This window comes from Tenrec ecaudatus, chromosome 4 (assembly GCF_050624435.1).
Source record: "Tenrec ecaudatus isolate mTenEca1 chromosome 4, mTenEca1.hap1, whole genome shotgun sequence".
Classification (NCBI taxonomy): Eukaryota; Metazoa; Chordata; class Mammalia; order Afrosoricida; family Tenrecidae; genus Tenrec; species Tenrec ecaudatus.
In genome coordinates, this window is record NC_134533.1 from 92,271,258 (window position 1) to 92,294,361 (window position 23,104).

Sequence of the window (23,104 nt, forward strand, 5' to 3'; positions counted from 1 at the left end):
AAGTGCTGTTGAAAACATCGGTGTCTGTGGAATTTAAAAACTATGCCTATAATGCTCTAGAAGCAGACTCATAACTTTCAATTCATTAGACTTACAAGTTCCAACCTATAATTTTTATTGTTATGATATTGATAGTGCTTATTATTTAGTTCTTTTTAAAGACTCTAAAAGTAATATGTGAATTTTCCCCTAGCATGTCAGAAAACTATAAAGAAAAAAGATCCCACTTTTCACAGCTAGCCTATCTTTATTGTGTGTGTGTGTGTGTGTGACATCCTAGAAATTTTCATCACACATTGAGATTCTTATACACTTTCATACCTTTCATCCAGCCAATCTGGATTTGGCATCCTTCTACATTCTGTAGAAACCACGTCTGATAAAGCCCTCTCAAACACCATCAGCCCCTTGGAGTGAGAGAATGAGGGAATCTTTTCATGGGAGAATTTGTGCCTAACTGTAAACAAGGGATGTTTCTTTGAGCATTTTCACTTGGAAAGAGAAGACCTGAGGACTTCAAACACAAAATCCAGTGATATGTTTGTTTCGAGAAAATAGAACAGATCATCTTCAGGTGGCTTGAGATCATACCTTCAGCCCCGTTTCCGTGTTCTGGCGCGTTATCTTTAATTACAGAACGACTAATCACTAAGACATGATTGGCCTCCTCTAAAGGAGGCAGGGGCCCTGGGCCTCATTGACTCCCCTGGACCACAAGGCCAGTAGGTAGCAGAGCTGACAGAGCACCTGGTTTTGAGTCTGATGTTCTGTTAATAACTTCTGCTGTCATGTAACCTCACTTTCCAAGAGAGAAAAGCCATTATAATAAAATCCAGGAGAAAGAAGCCAAAGAAACACTAACTGGAAGGTAGAAACATATTGACTTGGAAGAAAGAGAAGGGAGGAAAAGGTAGATAGGAAGGAAGGAAGGGAGGAAGGAAGGACTCACTCATTACCATCAAGTCAATTCCGACTCATGGCGACCCTATAGGACAGGGTACAGCTGCCCCTGTGGGTTTCTGAAACGAACTCTTTAGAGAAGTAGAAAGCCCCCCCTCCCCCCCGCCCCAGAGATCTGGTGGCTTCAAACTGCCGACCTTTTGATTAGTCACCCAACATGTAATCACTAAGCTAGCAGGCCTCCTCTCCCTCAACACTGGGAAGAACAGAGAAACCCAGAGAAACATAAATTACTTTGCTTAAAGGCAAATTTTTGGTTTATTAGATTTAATATCTAAACATATGGTTCAGTCATGTCAAGGAGAATTGTACAATTGTTTCCAAACAGTCTTTCTACAGGGGCTCTTTGACATTGTCTCCCCTTCACCCCACTGGAACCTCCGACACCCCTCTTCTACTTGCCGAATGACAGGTTTCTGATTTATTCCCTTAATACAAGAAGTTGTGCGCTTACACATCTCAGTGGGGGTGACAATAAGCCGTTCCCTTTCAGTGAGTTGTTATGCTATGGAAAGGTCGAAAGACTGTCGATTCTCTTCTGACGTCTCTAAAGTGAAGGGTGAATTTTGCCCGTTGGCTTTGGGGGAGAGCTCTCATAGAGCCGCATGTGTGGATGTAGGTGAAGAACCTCTTCCAGTTTTCAAGTGAAGGGGACTTCACAGTCAAGGTTCCAGTGATGTCTTTCAGGCTGTCATTCTGTGCCCTGGTAGTTCACTGACCCGGCTTATTACTGCTATTGGTGACCCTCTGTCTCCCTCTCTCCCGTGGCCCCGTCACTCAGGCCCAGTGGCTGATAAGAAGGATGAAGGTGAGGAAGTGTGATAGGGCTGAGTTTTCTCTCAGTTGACCTAACTATTGATAATAACTGTCATAGCCAATCAGAGACAAGAACTTAACATCAATCTCTTCTTTTGACTGTAGAACTGGGGTTTAGGAGATAACCATGGAACTATAGGGTACTTCAGGGACGGAAGCAAGCTCACTCTGCTTGGGCATGTTTCCATTCATTCATTCATTCATTCATTCATTCATTCCAGATCAGTGGCACTAGAATCTTAGCATGACAAAGGATGAATGGTTTGTCATTCCGCTGCTGATTGGGTACTTTTATCAATATTATCATTATCATCAGCATCAAACGCCATTGATTAAGAACTCAAGACTAAGCCAAGAAAGGAATCCAATCCATAGATCCTGACTTCAGGTGTCTTATTACTTAGTGGGAAGGCAGACTATGAGCAAGAGGTGGATTTGCTTAATTCTCTCTTCCATTAGACAATTATTCGGAAAATGAATTGTGTAGTGTGACACACTTGGGTTGGGTCCAACCCTGCCATTTATTGCTCTCTGTCTTGGACATTTGTGACTTAAGCTCTTGGAGCCCTCATCTGTGTAGATGGCCGATAAATTGTCCTGTTCCTACAGAGCAGCGATGCGGGGTTGGTGAGGCGGTGGATGCTCTGCCCGGATGTTTAGTGCACTCCGTGCTCCTAGGTCTAACCTAGTGTTGCTGAAATGCTCCCCTCCCCTTCGCTCATACATCTTCCTGGTTCATCGCCACCGTAGCCGCATGGGTCCCAGCGTTCTCTTGGTACAAAGCCGCTGTACGACCCTCCACCCGTTCACCAGCTGCTGGGTTGCTGTTGCCGGATGATAGTCTCCTCTACTGAAGAATTTTATACAAGCTCCCTTCTGGGGCCAGGAGAGCCTTTTTCTTCATTTGTTTCCAAGATTTATTATTAATGTAGAAGGTTCTGCTGCCTTCAAGATGCCTGTCCCTATTTCCGAAGGACTTAATGCATTCCTTCTCTCGAGAATGGGGCTCCTCAGGCACCTTGCGCTCACTCACTCAAGCGTAATTGCATTCCCCAACCCCAAACTAAATGCACTGCCCTTGAACAGGATGGATTTCAGCGCTTAGCACCGTTAGAGGACTGAGTCAAACTGCCCCTTTGGGTTTTTGAGACTAAATCTTTTCCTCAAAGAGCAGCTCGGCTTACCAGTCAGTGCCTGCAGGACTCCTTTTATGTGCACGAGGGGCAGGGGTATTGCAAGATACCACCAGCAGATTCCATAGGCATAGGGGTTGATATACACAGTTCCCAAGGGAAGTAGAGCCGGGTAACTTCTAGAAAGCAAGGCTTCCGTGTCTCTCCAGGCTTCCTTTCTTCCCTGTCCTAGAACCACTTCTTCTGCTTGCCCATTGGTCAGTTTGGCCACCAATCTGAAGCTACATCCAAGCGTTCACATGCTCTCCACCAATTGTGGCCAGCCTCTGAGTTTGAAAAACTTAAGAGAGCAATTTGGTCAGTTGTCAGGCAGATTGACTGGCCCTTGGTTGTAACTTGTACAGAAACGGGCAGGATGGGGTCGTGTGGTTAGAAATGTTGCCCTTTCAGAGACAGTATTAAAAATACTTGGTTAAGCTAGAAGCATGCTCTTCATGCTAGAGGCCCAAGGTGGGTGTGACCTTCCAGGTCGGAGTGAGGTAGAATCTTGTGAAAGACTTGGGTTATCTATAAGAATAGGGGTTTTCTCAACAAGAGTTCTGGCAGGAAATGGGTGGAACTCTCAAAGTAGTTGAACCAACAGAATTTAGTGAAGTGTTTGCAGTGAATGAAGAGCACCAAGCAGGCTGATGAAGCACTTAGAGACTGGCAGTGCAGGAAGCTGCCCCTCTCTTAGGCGTGATGGGGTAGAGGGTAGAAGCCTGGTGAGACCTGTGCTGTAGAGAACCTCAACCAAAGCTGGAACCATGGCAACCAAGCAAGGAATGAATACGCCAGTCAGTCCCACTCCTGCTCTCCCATTGGCTGCCCCAGTCAGAGGCCACCAGCGGGGTGCTCAGGTAATGTGGTTCCTAGAAGTCAGCCACCCAGGATGCAAATCAGGGCAGAGAAGAGTGAAGAATGGGTCTAGGAGGCAAAAGGAGACCACCTAACACAGGAGCCATGTGGTCTGAGCCTGATCTTGACACCCAGGTAGGATCTGGGTAGCAGAGATGGTGAGGACCTCCCCCGCCTGTAGGGACATGGGCACTTGTATAGAAGGACAAAATGGTTGGAGGTCAGGGAGTTCTTTGGATTGGAGGAATTTTAGTGGAGGAGGCCTATGATCATACAGCTTATCATTTTACCAGGAAGCAATAGGGTACATTGAAAATGTTCAATGAGAAGAGTGATGTGTTTAAAAGCATATTAATAGCAAAAACAGACTTCTCATTGTATCTGTGAGTAAGGTGGGGAGGTGAGTAAGGTGGGGAGGTGAGTAAGGTGGGGAGGTGAGTAAGGTGGGGAGGACCTGTACTTACCACACTGTAGCAGCACATTCGTTGTTCTAATAGGTGAAAAACAGACAGACAAACTCCCACGTCCACACCATCTAATCAATATTGATTCACGGTAGCCCTCTGTAGGGCTTCCAAGAGTGTAAATCTTTACCGGAGCAGACAGCCTCCTCTTTCTCTTGAGGATTAGCTGGTGGGTTTGAACTGCCAGCCTTGTGGTTAATAGCTCAAAGCCTTAACCCACAGGGCCGCTAGGAACCCTTGATCCAATTACCAACACAACTCTGGTAATTTGTCGCTGATGCCTCTCACTAAGAAGGATAGACTAAGCCCTCTGTATAGACTAAGCCCAGCTGGTGCACTCCGAAGATGATTGAGAAGTTTGTTTTTCAGCACGAGCACCGGTTGAATTAACTTCACCTGGGGATAAAAATGCATTTTTCCTAGTAGTTCCTCCCCTGGCCTACTGAATATATTCAAAGCATAGGAATCTGCAGTTTTAAAGGGGCCGGCTTGACTCTGTTGCAAACTGAATTTGAGATCTGTGGATTAAAGGGATGTCACTGTTTTTCTGTAGTGGCTGCCAACGTGAGGGTTCAATTCCACTGAAACCTGGAAATTGGAAAATGGAAAAAATGGGAATTGGAAAAAGGTGTGGTCCATCAGCTTCCAGTGAGAGTCATATTAACCTCGGGCACTCCACCCACAGAAATTCTGATGCCATTGGGTCTGGAGCCAGGAGCCCCGTGGTCCTAGCCCTACACATTGATTGGGCTGCTGAGCGCAAGGTCATCAGTTTGAAACCAGCAGCTGCTCCTTGGGAGGAAGACGGGCCATCTATCCTGTAAAGCAGTGGTTCTCTACCTCCCTCATGCCGCGGCGACCCTTTCATACAGTTTCTCAGGTTGTGGTGACCCCCCCAACCATAAAATTATTTCCATTGCTACTTCATCACTGTCATGTTGCTACTGTTATGAATCAGGCGACCCCTGTGAAAGGGTCGTTTGACCCCCAAAGGGGTCTCGACCCACAGGTTGAGAACTGCTGTTGTAGATTTACAGTCTCAGAAACTCACGGGGCAATTCTCTACCCTGTCCTATAGGGTGGCGATGGGTTGAAATGATGCCCTGGTGGTGAGTTTGGTTTGGTTTGGTTTGGGTTGGAGTGGGTAAGGGGACTGGAGAACTGGTATTGATTGAGAAGCTCTACTCTGTCTGAACTTGGCTGGGGAACAAACTAGAAATGGGGGCGTCTCAATTTCATGGCCATTTCTGAATTCTGTACCCCGCCAGGCAAAGACACATGTTCTGGAGAAGAGAGTGGAGTAGGGCATGGAAACCGGGCTCCCTTGAGTAAGGAGGAAGGAAACCTGAGAGCAGGGCTGACGTAACCTGAGAAGGCGCTCGCTGCCTTTTCTTGGAAGAGCTTAAAGGAGTCTGTTCCAAAACGCTGGGAGAGGGTCTCTGAGAAGGAGCAGCCCAGAGGGCGTTTGTTTGCCCCTGGGGCCACCTGCTCGCCTCCCCCAGGCCTCTCCCACCTGCATTTATTGCCTATTTGGAGTTGATGCATTTTTTCAAATCCCCTCTTTTGTTGATTTATTTTAAAAAATTATTTTTCCATGTAAAAAGGAAGTCTGACATGGAAGTGCAGGGACCTCTTCTCGCTGTATCTTCCAGTTTACCATCTTCGGAGGAGAGAATTCTTTAGCCATGCCCCTCCTTGGGCAGCTCCCCTGCTCAGTACTCACGAGCTAGCCACCTGCAGGCAAGTGTGACGAAGCCCCCCTTCCATGCAGGGTACCAGGTTTGGTGCTGGACCTGTGCATCTCACTGGCACCCCCCTGCAGTCAGGCTTCAGCAGAGCTTCCACACTAGCACCTAAGAACTGGCGGCAGTCTGCCCTTGACAATCAGCCCCTGAAAAGCCCCGTGCACGGGGTCTCCGTGAGGTGGGGCTGATTCTCGGCAGCATCGCCACCGACAGGAAGGAACGCAATAACCCGGAGCCCAGAGGAAGTGTGAGTCACGGAGGAAGGGGCAGAGCAGGGCCGGCTGCCTTGCTTCTGAAGGGCCGGCCAAGGGAATCGTGTTTCCAAAGCTCTCTCTGTTCCCAGGAGGACCAAGAATATTTTACATGCCAAGCAGGGAGGCTTGGCTTTTCTTCCGTGGGCGGGTCTCAGCGTTTTGTTGATTTCTTTCCCGTCAACTGAAAGTCTAGACAGGCTGCTGCTTCTCCAGTGCCCTTGGTCCGGCTCATGGGAACCCCCACCCTTCTTCTCCCACATGCAGCTCTCTCCAGTGCTGGGGATTTTCCATGGTAGATGGCTTCTCCTTGGACATAGCGGGCCTTCAGGCTAGTTCATTCTGATGAGCCTGCCTGTCCAGAGCGCTGTTAAGCCCTGGCCAGCTCTGAGTTGAGTCCTCAACCTTCCTAGTGCCCAGACCCTTTCATACAGGTCCTCAGGTGGTGGTGACCCCAACCATACAATGATTTCCGTTGCTACTTCATCACTGTAATTTTGCTACTGTTGTGAATCAGGCGACCCCTGTGAAAGGGTTGTTCGACGGGGTCTCGACCCACAGGTTGAGAACCGCTGGCTAAGCAGCTCTGCTCCGCGGGTGTCAGTTGCACCACGATAGCGCATAAGGAGGTAAGGGCAGCAGGGTGAAAGCTCTCCCTCTCTCTCTCTCTCTCTCTCTCTCTGTCTTGATGCATTTCCCATGCTGCGGATCCTGAGGCAGCAGCACCGGTGGGCAGTGCCCCTAGGAGTCTCTGTTTTCTCATTGGGAAATTGGAGTGTGCATGGGGGAATCTTGTGGCGATCAAATGAGGTCACCCCTGACAAGCAGGGCGATGGTGCTAGTAGCTATGGGCAACACAGAGACCATCAGACCCTGGCCCTGCCCCCTCCTTGCAGGGGTCAGACAGATGGACACACAGGTAATGTCAGTAGAGGGACAGACTCAGCCCTACGTTGTCTCCGGAGGTGAGCCTGCCTCACTCCATCACCCACTCCCGTCCCAGCTGCCTGACACCTCTCCACTTGTACTGGTTGCCTCCGCATCCACAGGGCCGCACCTGGTACCTGTGCCTGCCAGCTGCTGACTCACTGCTTTTTCCATCTTTTCCCTTTGATGTCTCCACATTAGCCTCCACCTGTAACCCCAGGGCCTGCCCACCTGGACACTGTGGTCAGCCACAGCCAGGCTGCCTGCACTGACAGGTGCTGCTGCAGCAGGCCTCCCACTGCAGGCACTTAGCAGACCAGCTCCTCTCCCTTGCTGTCCCTGGGCGACACACATGATTGCTCAGAGGTCACAGAAGTACGGAAATAAAAACCGCGGCCTCTGAGAGCTGGCCCACGCCACTAGCCTGGCTGCTGTTCCCTCCCACCCCGCCCCGCCCCGCCCTGGCCCAGCCTGCCTGCTGAGCAGCCACTTTGTCCTCTCTTGCTCATTCCCTGGCACGGTGGCCTCATGAGGCTTCCAGACCCTTCTCAACTCTCCCTCCACTCTGACCTCCCTGGCTACCACCTCTCCCCTCATGGCAAAGAACCCAAACACCACTTCCCTGGGAAGCTGTCAATGCCAGCTCACTGCGCCACCCTCCCGGCATCCTCCCTGGCTTTCTCAGAAGAGGTTGCCCTCATCTTAGACCTAATTTTCCCCTAATATTGTATCCTTTCTGGTGTATTGCTGCCATCGCGATGGTCTGTACTTAGTACTTGGTTGTCTGTGTTGTCGTTAGGTGGTGTAACCCATGTGCAATGAGACGGGAGGTTGCTGATACTGTACCATCTCCATGCGGGTGGGCGTGCTGGAGGGCACTGTTGCCTTCCAGCCCAGGGAGTCACCGTCAGCACAGGGTCAGATGATAGTCTGTTGGCATCCATAAGGTCTCTTCATTGGTAGAATTTTCTTCTTAACTTACCTCAGTCTGGAAGCTCTGTTGTAAGCTGTCCATCACTGGTGGATCAGCTAGCTGTGGAAATGCCCTAGCATCGCTCCCAGCATCATTGCAACACACCAGCTGCTAGAGTGGGGCAAACAGACAGATGGCAGACTTAGAACTTAGTTCAGTGTGATTGAGAAAATAATTACTGCCTTAGGCTTGGTTCTTAGAGAAGGAAACCGTGCGTGCGAGAGAGAGAGAGAGAGAGAGAGAGAGAGAGAGCGCTCAGACTGTGGATACTTCTGATTCCCATAGCTACAGGGGCTAAGAAATCCAAGTTTGGCAGGTCAGACAGCTGGCTGCTGCCTCATGGGTTGTGGAGGCTGGAGAATCTGAGATTGGCAGGCAATATGGCAGGCCACTGGCTAGTTTTACCAGAATTCATATATATTGGATGCAGGCCACACCTCCGAGGAACCACCCTTTCAATTGACTGACTATTCACAGATATCATCATCATCATCAAGGTCATGACTAATAGATTATCTGAGAATTTATCACAGGGGATGACACATTATAACTGTCACACTAGCAAATCCCTACCAAATTGACAGACACCCATAACCATTTACAACGAATAAGAAAATCTATGAAAATTAAAGGAAGTATTTAATGGGCGCTTCGTCTACTGTATACTGTTGTTCTCTCTAGTAACACTTTCCTCTTGGTAACTGTAAGCTTCTCCCGCCTTTCATTCTTCCCACCCACTCACCACTTATCCTTCGGCCGAATTTTTTTGTGCTGCTGGTCATCCTGGGGCAGATCCATGAACATCTGGCCACTCTCAGGGCTGATCCTGATACAGTCCCCCAAGGCCCAGCCCCTTGGTTGATCTTGGATGTCTCAGCCGGGCCACCTAACCTTCCAAGTTTTATGGCCTATGGGACCCTCTGTCCCATCAAATGCTTGATACTAGAGTTAAAGGAGCTCTGAGAATGCTGCATGTCTGAGCTGTTCCAGAATAAGGCCTTGTGAACATACTGTGATTGTTGGTTCTGTAGGGTTCGGAAGAGAGTGAGAGGGAGGAGGCTTAGTCACCTGGTTCTGCTATACAAGAAACTGAAAGCAGGTAAAATCTTCACAAACAAATTTATTTTCTCCGTGTCTGGGGGCTGGAAGTCGGCATTGACCTAAGGAGTCTAGGGGAAGGCGCTCCCTCTCTCGGTCGGCTCTGGAAGGAAGTGCTCATTCTTTGGTGACCCATGTGAGATGTGGCATCTGCCTTCAAAGAGATTGACCTGGAACCTGCCCTACACTCGTACTCTCTCATGCACACAGCAAAGAAAGCTCATTTCCAAATGAGGTTATAATCATGGGTATAGTGGTGGGGATTTACAGCACATCTTTGCAGGGAACACCATGCAACCCATGACACAAGATAAGAGAGGGGAGGATAGTTTATCAACTTAAGTTCTCCTCGTCCCTTCAATGGTTACCCAGGATTCACAGATAATATTAATCTTGCTAGAGCTGATTAAGGAAGTTAACGGGTTGTAAGGCAAGCCAGGAATGTCTCTCAGAACAAGTTACCAAGTGCTTTCTTGGGTACTGATAAATGTCCCAAGGGCATGCGGCTCCTCCCTCTGCCACTCTCAACTGGAAGGCGTTCCGCTGGAGCCCTGTTGGTCAGCAAACCCAACTCCCCCGAGGAAGTGCCCAGAGGCACCCCGCTCCACAAGCCAGCCTCCTGATGAGAGCATCAGCTGCCCTTGCTCTGTAGGCTGGGAAGCCCACCACTCCTTCACGCTCCGTCTCCTTGTTACCCTGCTACTCCTCTGATGTCACAACCGTCTTCGGGATCCGGGAGGCCCACTGCAAAGGGATCTCGGGGTTCAGAGGATGCGCTCCACTTCTGGTTCTTGCTGGTAGTAAAACCCCACCCCCTCCTTGTGCCACTTTCTCAGAAGGCTCCATTTATACACAGCAGGATGGCATGCTAGGCAGTTCTGTTCACAATTATGCACAGGTGAATCCTCTCAGTATCATCAACACTTACCAGACTTTCCCTAAAGGGCCTTTAGTGAACGTTAGCAACTTTGGCTTAAAGAGCCACATTAAGTAATCCATTGTCCCTGCAAGACAGACAGAGAGAGAGAGAGAGAGAGAGAGAGAGAGAGAGAGGAGAGAGAGAGAGATCTTTCAAGCTGGTGAGCCTGTCGTTCAGTAGCTGGCAGTGGCTAACGCTTCATGCTTATGTTCTGCATTTCATTAACATGCTTAGTATTGCACCTCCTCACGCCTCACTCCCCGAGGTAAGTACGCACCGGGTGACCACTCCCCGGGGTTTGCATGGATCCTACAGACCTGAAGCCCCAGGGCCTGGGCTTACACACATCCAGCCAGTCTGACTTCTGATCCATCTCCCCTAAAATGTTCTGCGGAAGCCGAACATAAGATTCCTCCCTTATGTAGAGTCCAGAATTCTACCACCTTTTGGGGCTCCCTTTCCCCAGGTAAGGGGGTGCAGGAAGATAGTCTTTGCCTGTTCCTATACTCCATTCAGCCCACAAGCTAAGGTCCCATTCTTCTGCCTTCTACTTAAAGACTGCTTAACCAAGAGATCTTTGTGATCATGCTAATGACTTCCTAATCATCAAAGGCCTTGGCCTTTATCTCCACCCCTCCTTTTCTCCTCAAGTGGCACCCCTGTTAATGCCCCTCTAGCTGCAGCTGTCCTGTCCCTTGATTTTGAGATGATGCAGTTATTGCTGTTCATTGTGTTCATTAGCTCCAATTATGGCATCCCAATATACAGCCAGATGAAGCCTCGCTCAGCCCTGTGCCACCCTCGCGATTACTGGCTTGTTCGTGTCTGATACTAGAGTGCCTTCCAGCCTAGGGGGCTCATGGCTCAGCACTGTATTGGACCATGAGAGGTTTCTACTGGCTAATTTTTTTGGAAATGGATCAACAGGTTTTTCTTCTCTGTCTGCAAATATCACCGAAACTTAGCCACCAAGGGTAAGCCTGCTGATATTGGAAATACTGGTGGTTTTGCTTCTAGCATCAAAACAGTGCCTTAGCCACGACTGTTGAGACAAACCAACAGGTGGTGGTGGACATGATGCTGGGTGACGCTTTCTTGTTTTAGCTTTGCCTCCCAGCTGTCTCTTCAGTCTGCTCTTGTCTCTAACAGTGGCTGGGACTTTGCTCCTCGTGGGGATGGAGACGTGGGCTGTCCCGGGCATAAGGTGAGGGGTTTCGTTGTCTGTTAGGCTGGGCTTCAGCCTTACCTCGTTACCTCCAGGTGGGAGGACTTTGGGCGTGCCCCTTGTCCCTTGCCCAGAATGCAGTGAGATGTTGGCAGTGCCTCCCTGTGTTTCCTCTCGAGTGCAGCGGCAAACTTTACTCATACGCAGACCTGCTTTACCATTTTTGCTGTATCTGAGTTCTGTTACTAGTTACTGGTGGGTGAGCATGGACCCGCACGGAGCTGTAGGCATAGGGGAGCAAAGCAAGGCTCAGTCCCGTGCCTGCACTGCCAACGCTAGAGTGTTTGCACCCATTGCTGTGGCTACTTCCAGCTCACTCAGGGGCTCCCTCGTTGTGACTGGCCGCCTACGGCATCACACGTGGGCTCCTTCTCTGGTTGCTCTCTCCAGATGGCGTGTCTAAGCCCTGCCATCCTCCCTGCTCAGGGACATTCTGGTGGCATTTCTTCTGAGACTGCTGTGTTCGTTCTTGTCACACACCATAATGCAGTCAGTATTCTTCAGGGCGTCTCCTCCCCGGCCTCATGTTCACATGGATGCTCCAGTCCCCAGAGCCATCAGTGCATCTCCCCTGGGTGTAGGGGAAAGTCCAAACGTGCAAGCCCAGCATTCAAAGCGCCTAGAAGGAAGAGCAGAGCACCGAAACACCACAGGCCCCGGAGTTCCAGCCCCCGTTCTTCCTGACCGTGCGGCACTGGCAAGGCCCTTGGTCTCGCCGTGCCTCACCTTCGCCTTCTGCAAAGGAAGGCAGCAAAGATACTGTTAGGATTAAAAAGATGCTTTGTGTAAAGCATCTTCCAAGGTGCCTGGTGCACAGCAAAGCACTCAGTAAACGGTAGTTTAAATTATTCCATTATAAATTTTAGGTATGTGTGTCCTGATAATTTTACATATTACCATGTCAAGTTTCGTCTTGACCTTACACTATTGTACACACACACACACACACACACACACATCAGACAATTTGTCATCTGGTCTCCAGCACGCCTTTCCGACGCAACCTTACACTTTGTCATGGTCAGCATTCTCTTTCCGTAGGCGGCTCGTCTCTCTCCTCCAGTCTTTGTTCAAAAGTCTTGCCAAGTCTGCACTGACCTTTCCAGGCCACTAATGCATCAAAAACCGTGCACATTCTTCAAGTCCCATTTCAGGTTTCATTTCCCGCACAGAAGTCTCCCCCCTGAGTTCACCTTCTCTGAGTGTAGCCGAATCCCTCTGAGATCCTGTTGTTCTTTTAAAAAGCAAATCATCCATTCTGCATTCTGTATCCACTGCACTGCACTCTGTCTTGTTTCCCTAAATAGACGACTTTCTTGATGTGTCGCTTTGTTTCTGGAGCATTTGACCAGTGATCGCGACCACCGATGCGGTCCTAGCTCCGGAGCAGCCACTTTAATGGGTGACCTTGAACAAGTCATTGAATCTTGATGTGCCACAGTTTTCTCACCTGCTAAAGAATGACAATAATGGTGCCTAGTTGTGCGATTAAATGCGTGAAAACTTAGCTGTCACTTGCCCATTTAGTACGCGTAAAACTCAGAATCCTGCCTCCTAGGTCGCAGTAAATGTGTTTGCTGTCAGTAGTAGAAGTCTTGGCATTCCTACTATCAGTGGCAATGGCATTCCTACGGTATCCATTCCTGAACATCCTCCTAGGATCTCTGCTGGTACAGCAGGTTGTGTGTTGGGCCTCTAACTGCAGGGTCGTGAGTTCAAATCCACCAGCCGCTCTACAGGAGACAGATGAGGCTTTCTGCTCCCTTAGGATTTAAAGTCTCAGAAACCTGTAGGAGTAGTTCCACTCTGTGATGACAGTGAGTGAGTTCTAGTGTTTCTCCCCGTGTTCTGCTGCTGTTGTGGAACTGGTTGCAACTCACAGCAACCAGATGTACACCAGAGCAGAATCCTGCCTGGTCTTGCTGCAGCCTCACAAGCACATTTTATATGCTTAATAGATGTCGCATTGAATGATGACTGTTTCCTCTCTAGTACTCTGGGTAAAGTCTGGATAGACTAGAGAGACAAATCCACAGAAACTCATATGCATACAAGAGAGAGTTTTATATAAAGGGTAAGTGTACATTAAGAAAGCATCCCAACCCAGTGCTGCCCAAGCCCATAAGTCCAACACAAGCCCATATGCCCAACACTGATCTACAAAATTCTCCTCAAACTCACAAAACACACGCAATGACACTGACTGCAGGGGGAAAGCCGAATCAGTGAACGTGTAAGCATCTCAGCGCTGGCAGGGATCTCCACGCGGCTCCTCCAGCACCCAGGGCTTCATCGGGATAGTTCCATGTGGCTTCTCCTCAGGAATGTCTTGCAGGAAGTGAGCCTTGCCAGCTGAAGCAGGGAACTGGCTAAGGCAGCTGAACCCTGGCCCTTTCATCAGAAAGCCAGAGACCAGAGAGCCAGAAAAGCAAGGCTCACCAAGCCATTTATCTCTCCACCCTTCAATTAATCCCACATGTGTTCATTAGCCAGGTTGGCATAATAAACCTTAACCGTCTCATACTCATTTTCCATTTCTCATTCTTCTTTTCTTGCTTGTATATTCGCACAGAAATAGAATATCTCCCTCAGTTAATTCCGAAGCAAGAAGGAAGTCCCATGGGTCTAAATAGTTTTTACTCTCTGGAATAAGCAAACATGCCAGATCATTGAGGGAAACTGTTTTTCCTTGATACTAAATATGAACAGGAATGTACTACCAGATTATTTATGGGTTCATTCTTCTGAAACTCTATTTAACAGTGTTGAGATTAGAAGAAGAAAAAAAAGTCCATTAAATACAGGCACTCTATCTAATTACATTGGGAATCCAGGGGGATCAGGTCAGCTGAGGATGTGACTAGACAGAGAGCCTTTGTACATGTCCCCGCACCCAGACATCGCTGGGTGTCCCCAAGTAAGACGGGCACGTGCCGCAGAACAGCTGCCGCCTGCACACTAACCTGAAAGTCCTCTCATGTCCTCGCTGTGCTTCTGTCTTTAGGGAGAAGTGCTGTTAGTAACTTATTGTCATTTCAACACGAGCTCATTAAGCTGTATCTTCAGAGAGCCTGGGATAATCCACCTGCCCTTTAAGTTACAGTGGGTCTAAGGCTGTTTTCAGCAAGTGCTATCATTGTTTTTGGCATAGCTTTGAGTTAGGTGTGTCTCATACACACCCGGTGGTTTTGTAGAGGTGAGCAAGCATGAAGCTGATGGGGAGTTCCTACAGTGATCTTATGTAGATTTTCAGATGATGGACTAACAGAGGCTATTAAAACATTAGTCATCCTGGGATCAGAAGACATTTTTGGCATTTGTTAAAAACCTGGATTTAAGACAGGAAGTAACAGGCCAAAGGAAATTTCTTTCAGCAGGGATTCACTAGCAGAGCTCTATAAGGTCCCGGGACTTAATATTTTTAAATAAGTGACATGGTAAAATGAGTTTATAATGTCCCAATTTTTTATATGACTTGGAAGTTTCAGAATACAAAAATCTACAGGAATAAATTTCAAGAAGACGGAAGGAGCCACAAGAATGGTTAAAAGAGTTGTAGGAAATAGATAATGTGAAGAAGTCGGTGAGTGAGCAGAATCCAATCATCTCCCAGCTGGCTGATGTGATTTAGGAGACAGCTGGGTCGGAGCAGTGTTGCCGCTTAATTTCAGTAAGGGGCTCTAGCCTTTTAACTGCCGGTACAGGAAGACACTATTTACTTATGTGAAACACAGTTACGAAGGCACTTTCTATTCCCAAATCTGTTCCCTCTCAGGGCCAAGCTATGTCATAAACTAACTGAGCCCCACTCAGGGTTTCACCTGTAAAATGGGTTTCCTGCCTAATCTTAACATTAGTTCACGGAGATCCCTGCCAGCGCTGAGATGCTTACATGCTCACTGATTCGGCTTTCCTCCTGCAGTCAGCATCACTGAGTGTGTTTTGTGAGTTTGAGGAGGACTTTGTAGATTGATGTCAGACATATGGGCTAATGTTGGACTTATGGGCTTAGACTGGACTGGGTTGGGCTGCTTAATGTAAAATTATCCTTTATATAAAACTCATAAAATATGAGTGTTTATGAATTTTGTTTCTCTAGTCCACCGAGACTAACACAGGGTGGTTCAGTAACTGTCTCCATTGTGGCCATGGCTCAGCTGATTCAGGGGCCAAGCACAGGGCTTCTGAGACTGCCTCTGGCGGCCGACCCCAAACTTCCCTGCTTATCTAGAAGGTAGTCTCAATAGAGCAAAGAGCTTTAACCAGAGCAGAAAAATCCTATAGCTTGAGACAAGAGCCTCCGGCCAGGTGCCTGAATGGCTGTGGGATTCCTCCCCTCGCCTGCAGACGCACAGAAACATGGCATAAAGTGGTTTGCATTCACACCCGAGGGGGAAAAGCCAGGGGGCGACATCTTCAGGGTGTGTCAAAAACTGTTATTATAATTCTAAAATTGATGGTAGCGATGATGGCACAACTCTTTTTAATACGATTGATCTAATGGGTTGTATGTTGTGTGAATTATATGTCAATGAAACTGTTAAAAAACTTTGGCTACAAATCATAAAGCTGTCATGACATAAGAAGATATGTAAATGAGAAGGGATTGTTTCTCGACATGCACTTCCATCTCCGGCCCTACCCTTCTGAAGGTCATCTCTCCATCTTTCGATCCCATCCCTGAAAAAATGCTGAGCTCCTCAATGCGGACCACATCCGACAGCAGTTTGAGAATTCACGAGGCACTCAAATCGTGTTTCTTTGAAATATTCTTTGAATTTAGGAAACACAAAGAAGTCTCGGGGGGCAAGGTCAGGGTTGGAGAGTGGAGGGGGTAGGGTTTCCCACATGAACTTTCATAGGACAGCCCTTGTTGCCCTCTAAGAAGGAGCTGGTACATTGTCGTGATTGGAAAAATAAATTTCTGGGTCCAACTTACCTGGCCCTTTTCTCACCAATAAAGTTCTTCATTTCTTCCAAGGAAATCCAGCAAGATTATCCTTTTGGGAGTTCAGCCCCGCCCCCCCCCCAAAAAAAAACCCCAAAAACAACACACACACAAAACCAAAAAAGCCACTTCCCGTTCCCTCATGGCTGACCTCCTCCGTCTTGGATGGGACTGGCCCAGCTGCTTTCCCGGGACCACTGCTTTGATGGCCCTGCTTCTCGGTCCCCGACGGAAACTAAGACAAGTGTCCGACTGGAAGAACTCGTCTGCAGCCACCCACCGATGGCAGAGATGTGCACAGCACATCTTCTTGGGAATAAACCAAATCAATGGCCCAGAACCCTAGTCACAGTATATTTGTACTTAGCTTCAGAGACCGATAGTCAAATCTATGTACGGGAAACCACTTGGACTCGAAGTTCTAAGGCTCTGTGTTAGGCCAGGTAGACCAGAGAAACAAATTCATAGGCACTCATATGTTTATAAGACAGGGCTTTATGTACAAGAGCAGTTGAGTATTAAGAACACATCCCAGCCCAGTCCAGATCAAGTCCCTAAGTCTGATATTAGCCCGCATGTCTGACACCAATCTATAAAGCCCTCTTCAGACCCATGAAGCATATCCAATGACACTTAATGCAGGAAGATCACTGACCAGTGGGTGGGACGTCTTGTGGATCCAGTGGTGTTGTAAGCCTCTCAGTGCTGGTAGGGGTCTCCACTTGGCTACTCCAGCTCCAGAGGTCTGGCTCCATCAGCCTCTCTCCGTGTGTCTTCTCCATAGGGATGTCTTGCAGGGAGTGAATACAGAGAGAGAGAGAGAGAGAGAGAGAGAGAGAGAGAGAGAGAGAGAGAGAGAGAGAGAGGGAGGGAGGGAGGGAGGGAGGGAGGGAGGGAGAGAGAGAGAGAGAGAGAGAGAGAGAGAGAGAGAGAGAGAGAGAGAGAGACTGACTCCCACCTCTAAGGAGGAAATGCAGGAGTTCCCAGAATCCTCAGGAGAAGGCCATGCCCACACAGAGACCTCATTGGCTGTATCCTGATTGACAGGCTAGACTCCACCCTTACACCCGAATCCTCAAATTGACAGCAGATTATGTAACTACCACAAGTTTTAACCCAGTGGTTCCCAACCTTCCTAATGCTGCGACCCTTAAATACAGGTCATGTTGTGGGGATCCCCCAACCATAAAATTATTTTCATTGCTACTTCATAACTCTCATTTTGCTATTATTATGAATTGGGTGACCCCTGTGAAAGAATTGTTCGACACCACCTGCCTCAAAAGGGGTCGCGGCCCACAGGTTGAGAACCACTGCCCCAAGCTGTCAGGAAATAGGTGTTTAAGTCGCAGACCCTGTTCATGGCATGGACTTAGAACCACGCGCACTGAGTGAAAAACTGGGAGCGAGGAAAGTGCTGCCACCCTGGTGGGCCAGACCTGACAGTTGTCCCTGCACATTGTGATAGGAAGTAGTTGCCTGTGCCAGGTCATGAGTAGAAATAGCCATCTCCCCTCCAGAAGTAAGCCCACAGCCAGCACCTTTTTCCCTCGTGTCCAAATCCACATTGATTTCTCCATGTGGAAAGCTTGAACTGAGAAAATAACTGGAAAAGTAGCTTGGGATCATTTCATTTCATACAACTACTCTGGCTGAAGAAACCACAAAAACAATGTGATTGGATGGTTATTCTTTTTTTCCTGTTTAAGTAAACACCGGGGACTTCTTTTGAGGATAAACTCACCAGGAAAAGGGGAAAAAGGCAAAGCACTTAAGTATACTCATCACCTTGAAGTCAGCCTGTCGATGCAACCGACAAACCTGAGACACTAAATACAACAGTGAATCTCAACAGGATTGACAAATAATATTTACAGATAAGATACAAACTGCCATAAGAGAAAAAGGAAAAACACAGGAACATTCGGAATAGAACCAACTCGAGATGCCAAATGCAAAGCACTGGCACTGAATTAAAACGAACCACCTCCACAGGTTAGATAGACAAGACACAACTGGGGATTCGGTGAATTGTACGATCTGTCAGCAAATTCATCTAGAACACAGCACTGATGGTTAAAAGCTAAAATATGAAAATGGAGAAAAGACATGTCTAAGATCGAAAGAGAGGCTTTACTGTATTTCTAATTGGGGTCTAAAAGGAGAGAATAGAAGGTTCTGGGAAGATCAATGTTTACTTGTAAAGCATCTTTTTAAAAAATAAATCATTTTATTGGGGGTTCTTACAGGTCGTATAACATTCCATATATCAGTTGTGTCCAGCACATTTGTACATATGCTGTCATTATCATTTTCAAAGCATTTTCTTTCTACTGGAGCCCGTGGTACTGGCTCCTAATTTTCTCTCCCTTTCCCACCCGCCCACCCTTGAAAAATATAAATTAATATTTTCATACCTCACACCGCCGCTGTCCCCATTCTCCCACGTTTCTGTTATTTGTACCCCTGGGTGTGTGTGTGTGTGTGTGTGTGTGTGTGTGTGTGTGTGTGTGTCTTTTGGCATCCTAAGGAGCCGGTGTGACTGTGGGTTTGGTGTTAGACTGCCAACGGCCAATGGTAGGCTTGCCCATTTCTCCCTTCTTGGGAGAAAGGGGAGGTTTACAGTTCTGTTCTGCCCATAGGGTTGCTGTGAATTGGAATAGACCCAATAACAGTCTGTGTTTGAGAGTTTGGCTGTTTTTATCGGAGACTTAATACTGGATCAGATAAGCCTCAGGAAATTTCTCTATTTTCAAAATTTTGTGTTTCACTTTTGACTCCCAGGATCCACACTGATTGATGTCCATCCGAGGGCTGTTCACAGGCCATTATCAGACGAGCTCAGCCTAGAATGCATGGCATGTGCAGAGTCTTTGAAGGAGTGGCCCTGTGTGGATCACCAGACTCACAAGGAATTGGACAGGAGTGGGCAGGTGGGCACTGGACACAGGGACGGCTGTTCCATAGGCTTGTCTTCACATGGCCTGCCGTGAAAAGGACTGAGTAAATCACATCCCATCTTTGAGCATTGGAAGTTGGTAATAAGTTACAGGAGAAATTAAAATAGAAAGTTAAAGATTTATCTGGGAAGTGGTTAGAGATTCCATGATGGTTCACGATGGACCAGAAACCACAAGTAAGCTGAAGCTATAGAGCAGAGAAAGCTATACAGAATGTGCACAATGAATAGGTGAAGAAACGAGGTGGGAGAGAGAGTAGCAGCAAGCTCAGGTCTTGAGGAGTCTCACCGACTTTAGTGCCTAAATCCCGGAGGATTAAGTCCCATGGGATCGACTGCGACCCACTTCCAGTACAGCAATGCCAAGTTATACCACAATCCCTGGGTCTCTCTGGAGCCAGTTGGTTCAATTTTTGCAGGGTTTCTATGCCTTTTTATTGTTCCAATGGGTACCTTATTAATATAGAACAACTTGAATGAGTATTTAAAATAATCTTTTTTTAACAATTTCTTTTTTAAAAATCATTTTATTGGAGGCTTGTACCACTCTTATCACAATCTATACATATATCCATTGTGTCAAGCACATTTGTACATTTGTTGCCATCATCATTCTCAAAATATTTTCTTTCTACTTGAGCCCTTGGTATCAGCTCCTCATTAAAATCATCCGAAGGAAGAGCCTAAATCCAATTTACCTAGGTTACCTTGACGGCATGGGCCCTTTCCCCTGAATGTCTTACGGGGCTCTGGAGGAGGTTGTGGTGGGAGGACCATTTTACAGTTGTTCCCCAGCAGAGCTGGCTGAGCTTGGGTTCTTTCTGTGCCCTTCTGGCCCTGCAGCCAAGAGGGCAAGGGAGCTGCACGTGTTCCTAGTAAACAGGGACAGCAGCTCCTGTGGCCTGGCCAGCTAACCATCCCCAGGACTCGGAACACACTAAGAGAACCCTGGGACAGCACCTCGTCCGCAATTGGCTGCTAACTGAAAGGCTGGTGGTTCCGTGTTAGGGATAGTACTCTGCTTTCATCACAATTCCAGCCAAGATGGTGGAGCTGGAGGAGCTCTACTCTGTAGCACACAGGGCCATCCACGCCACATCAAGGGTTTTGTTCTCGGATACCCTGGAAATTGCCGTGGCTGTGCTGCCCGAGGCCATACTGCTAGCCAGCTGCTCGGCTACCACGCTGGGCATGAAGGCCCGTCGTCTGTCACGCACTGGTCATTTCCTTCCCAGTCCCTCCTCAGCCTGGGCACTGCAGCTCCAGCCGATCCAGATGTCAGGTTCCCTCTCTGCAACCTCAAGGAGCTTCATGTACTCCATGGTATAGAGATCTGAGAAAATTATAGACTTTAACTCATATCAACCCAACCCAACCCACCGCCAGGGAATTGATTCCAACCCCTTTGGTCCTATAGGACAGAGTAGAGCTATCCCACGGGTATCTGAGACTGTGAATTGTACTGGGAGCAGGCTGCCTCTTCTTGCTCCCATGGAGTGGCTGGTGGCTTTGAACTGCCAACTTTTAAATGAGCAGCTCCATGCTTATCCTACAGCACCACCAGGCTCTGTTTATAATCCATATGCCCAAAACAAAACAAAGCCACGGCCTTTGAGTGGGTTACAGCTCATAGCATCCCGACACAGGGTTTCTGAGACTGCATATTTCTGTGAGAAGATAATCTCATTTTTCTCCCAAAGAGTAGATGGTAGGCGTGAACTGCGAACCTTGTGGCTAATCACCCAATATCCAACCTACAAGCCTACCATCTGGAGAGAGTATGGGTTAATAAAACGAACACACAAAAGCATACTTTGAGGGAAAAATGATTGATCTCACTTTAAACCTTGTGACTGCCACTGTGCCTTCGTTTTTCCATCAGTAAAATACTTTGCATATAAAGTTACATTGGAACTATTAAATTGGTATTTTATGAAATATTAATACTGATACTCCCCCTCCCCCCTGACAAACACTCCATGTTCTAGTCCTTACTACCCCTACGCAAAGGAACCATGGTGGCACAGTGGTTAAGCACTCGGCTGCTAATGGAAAGAGCAGTGGTTAGAACCCACTAGCTGATCTCAAGGACGAATGAGGTCTGGTGATGAGTCTTTGCAGAGAGTTACCCCCACCCATCGAAACCCCAAGTCAGCCATGGAGTCCACATGGACCCACCTTGATCCGATAGGACAGGTAAGACGGCTCGGTAAGTTTGCAAGACTGTAACTTTTTTTTCTCCCAAAGAGCTGCTAGTGGTTTCAAACTGCCAACCTTGTGCATCTCAGCCCAATGCATAACCTCTATGCCCCATGACTTCCATGTCAGGACTTACAGCCTACTCTGTCCTGGACGGTCACTCTGAATCAGAATCCACTCAGCAGCAATAGGCTTCAACAGACAGGCATGAGCGCACCCACGTTTCCCATTGCAGAACTGGGCAATTCTGTTGCCACTGTGCCACATTATTTCCCCATCACCTCCAGCTTTTCATAGCTGCTCTCTTTTTTTAATGACTTTGAGATATTGATGGATATAACACCATGTACTTTCCCCGTTTCTGAAGATGTAGGTTGGGTCGAAAGCCTGTTACTATGAAGTCTGATATGATGGCTAGCAATTCTGATATGATGGCTAGCTTAGGGCCTGGCGGTTAGTAAGAGTGCTCTGAGCTCCTGGTGCATGTCGATCTGGGTTTCAGTTGGGTCTTTTGCAGAAACACATGGTCCCTGGCCTCAAAGAGTTTACAGTCCAGTTTGGTAAATGAAAATATAAATCAACAAACAAAAATAGGTGCTATCTAAACCAAAAGCCACATACTCACTACCATCAAGATAAATTGACTCATAGCAACCCTATAGGACAGCGTAGAAGCGCCACTGTGGGTTTCTGAGACTATAACTCTATGGGAGTAGAAAGCCTTGTCTTTCTCCTGAGCCGCAGCTGGTGGTTTTGAACTGCTTAGCAGCCCAACACCTTCCCACGATGCCGTGGTACCCTGTGAGTGTCAGAGTAGAAAGCTGTGGTCCCTGTGGATTTTCAGTGGCTGCTTTTTCTGAAGTTGAAAACTAGGCCCTTCTTCTGAGGCACCTCTGGGGTTAGCAGTTGAGCACGTGAACTCTCTGTACCATCTGAAGACCTAGGTTGATCCTAACTATTTGTCCTTTCAGATTGGTGAAGTGAAAGTATATATTGTACTGCTGAATTTTAAAATGTACATTAAAAATGTACAGGAGGACCAACAAGGAGGTATATATTGATTAGAATTGCTCTGTAACACTGATCTAGATTGGCCAAGAATGAAAAGGAATTATTAATAATAGTAACTGTCTTGGGAAGGTTAAGTGGGAGCAGCTCTGGCTCCAGTTCGAATTGTCGCCTGGCCTGCTGGTGTCCGGTAACTTGCCTCCAACCGTGCACTTTCCTCCAGGTGACTGATGGCAGCGATTGCAGTTACTTTTCTTACAGCCTACAGTGTGTAAGTGTTCCTGATTTCTTGGAGCATGCTGAAAGTTGCTTTCCATTTGTTTCCACATTTACATCTCCTATGACTCTTCTGGGGAAAATATTGTAAAAATGAATGATGGAATTCACGAAGCCACAGCCAGTCAAAAATGAGTGTCAGGGAGCATGTTTGTGTGTCCATGCTTGCGGTAGGGGAGTGCCGCAGCGCACCGACAGGGAGGGGGGAAACGCAGGGGGGAAACCACAAGGATTGTGGGCTATTTAGAATGACGAGCCCATGTACCAGAGACCTAGCCTTTATTAGAAACCAGCGTGCAGCAGAAT

The 23,104-nt window shown here is 47.7% G+C and overlaps 1 protein-coding gene across 1 annotated transcript in view; it reads left to right on the forward strand.

Annotated features, from left to right (window-relative positions):
* Positions 1 to 23,104, forward strand: part of ENDOD1 (endonuclease domain containing 1) — a 37,042-nt gene that overhangs the window by 9,468 nt on the left and 4,470 nt on the right. The gene's annotated exons all lie outside the window — the stretch shown is intronic.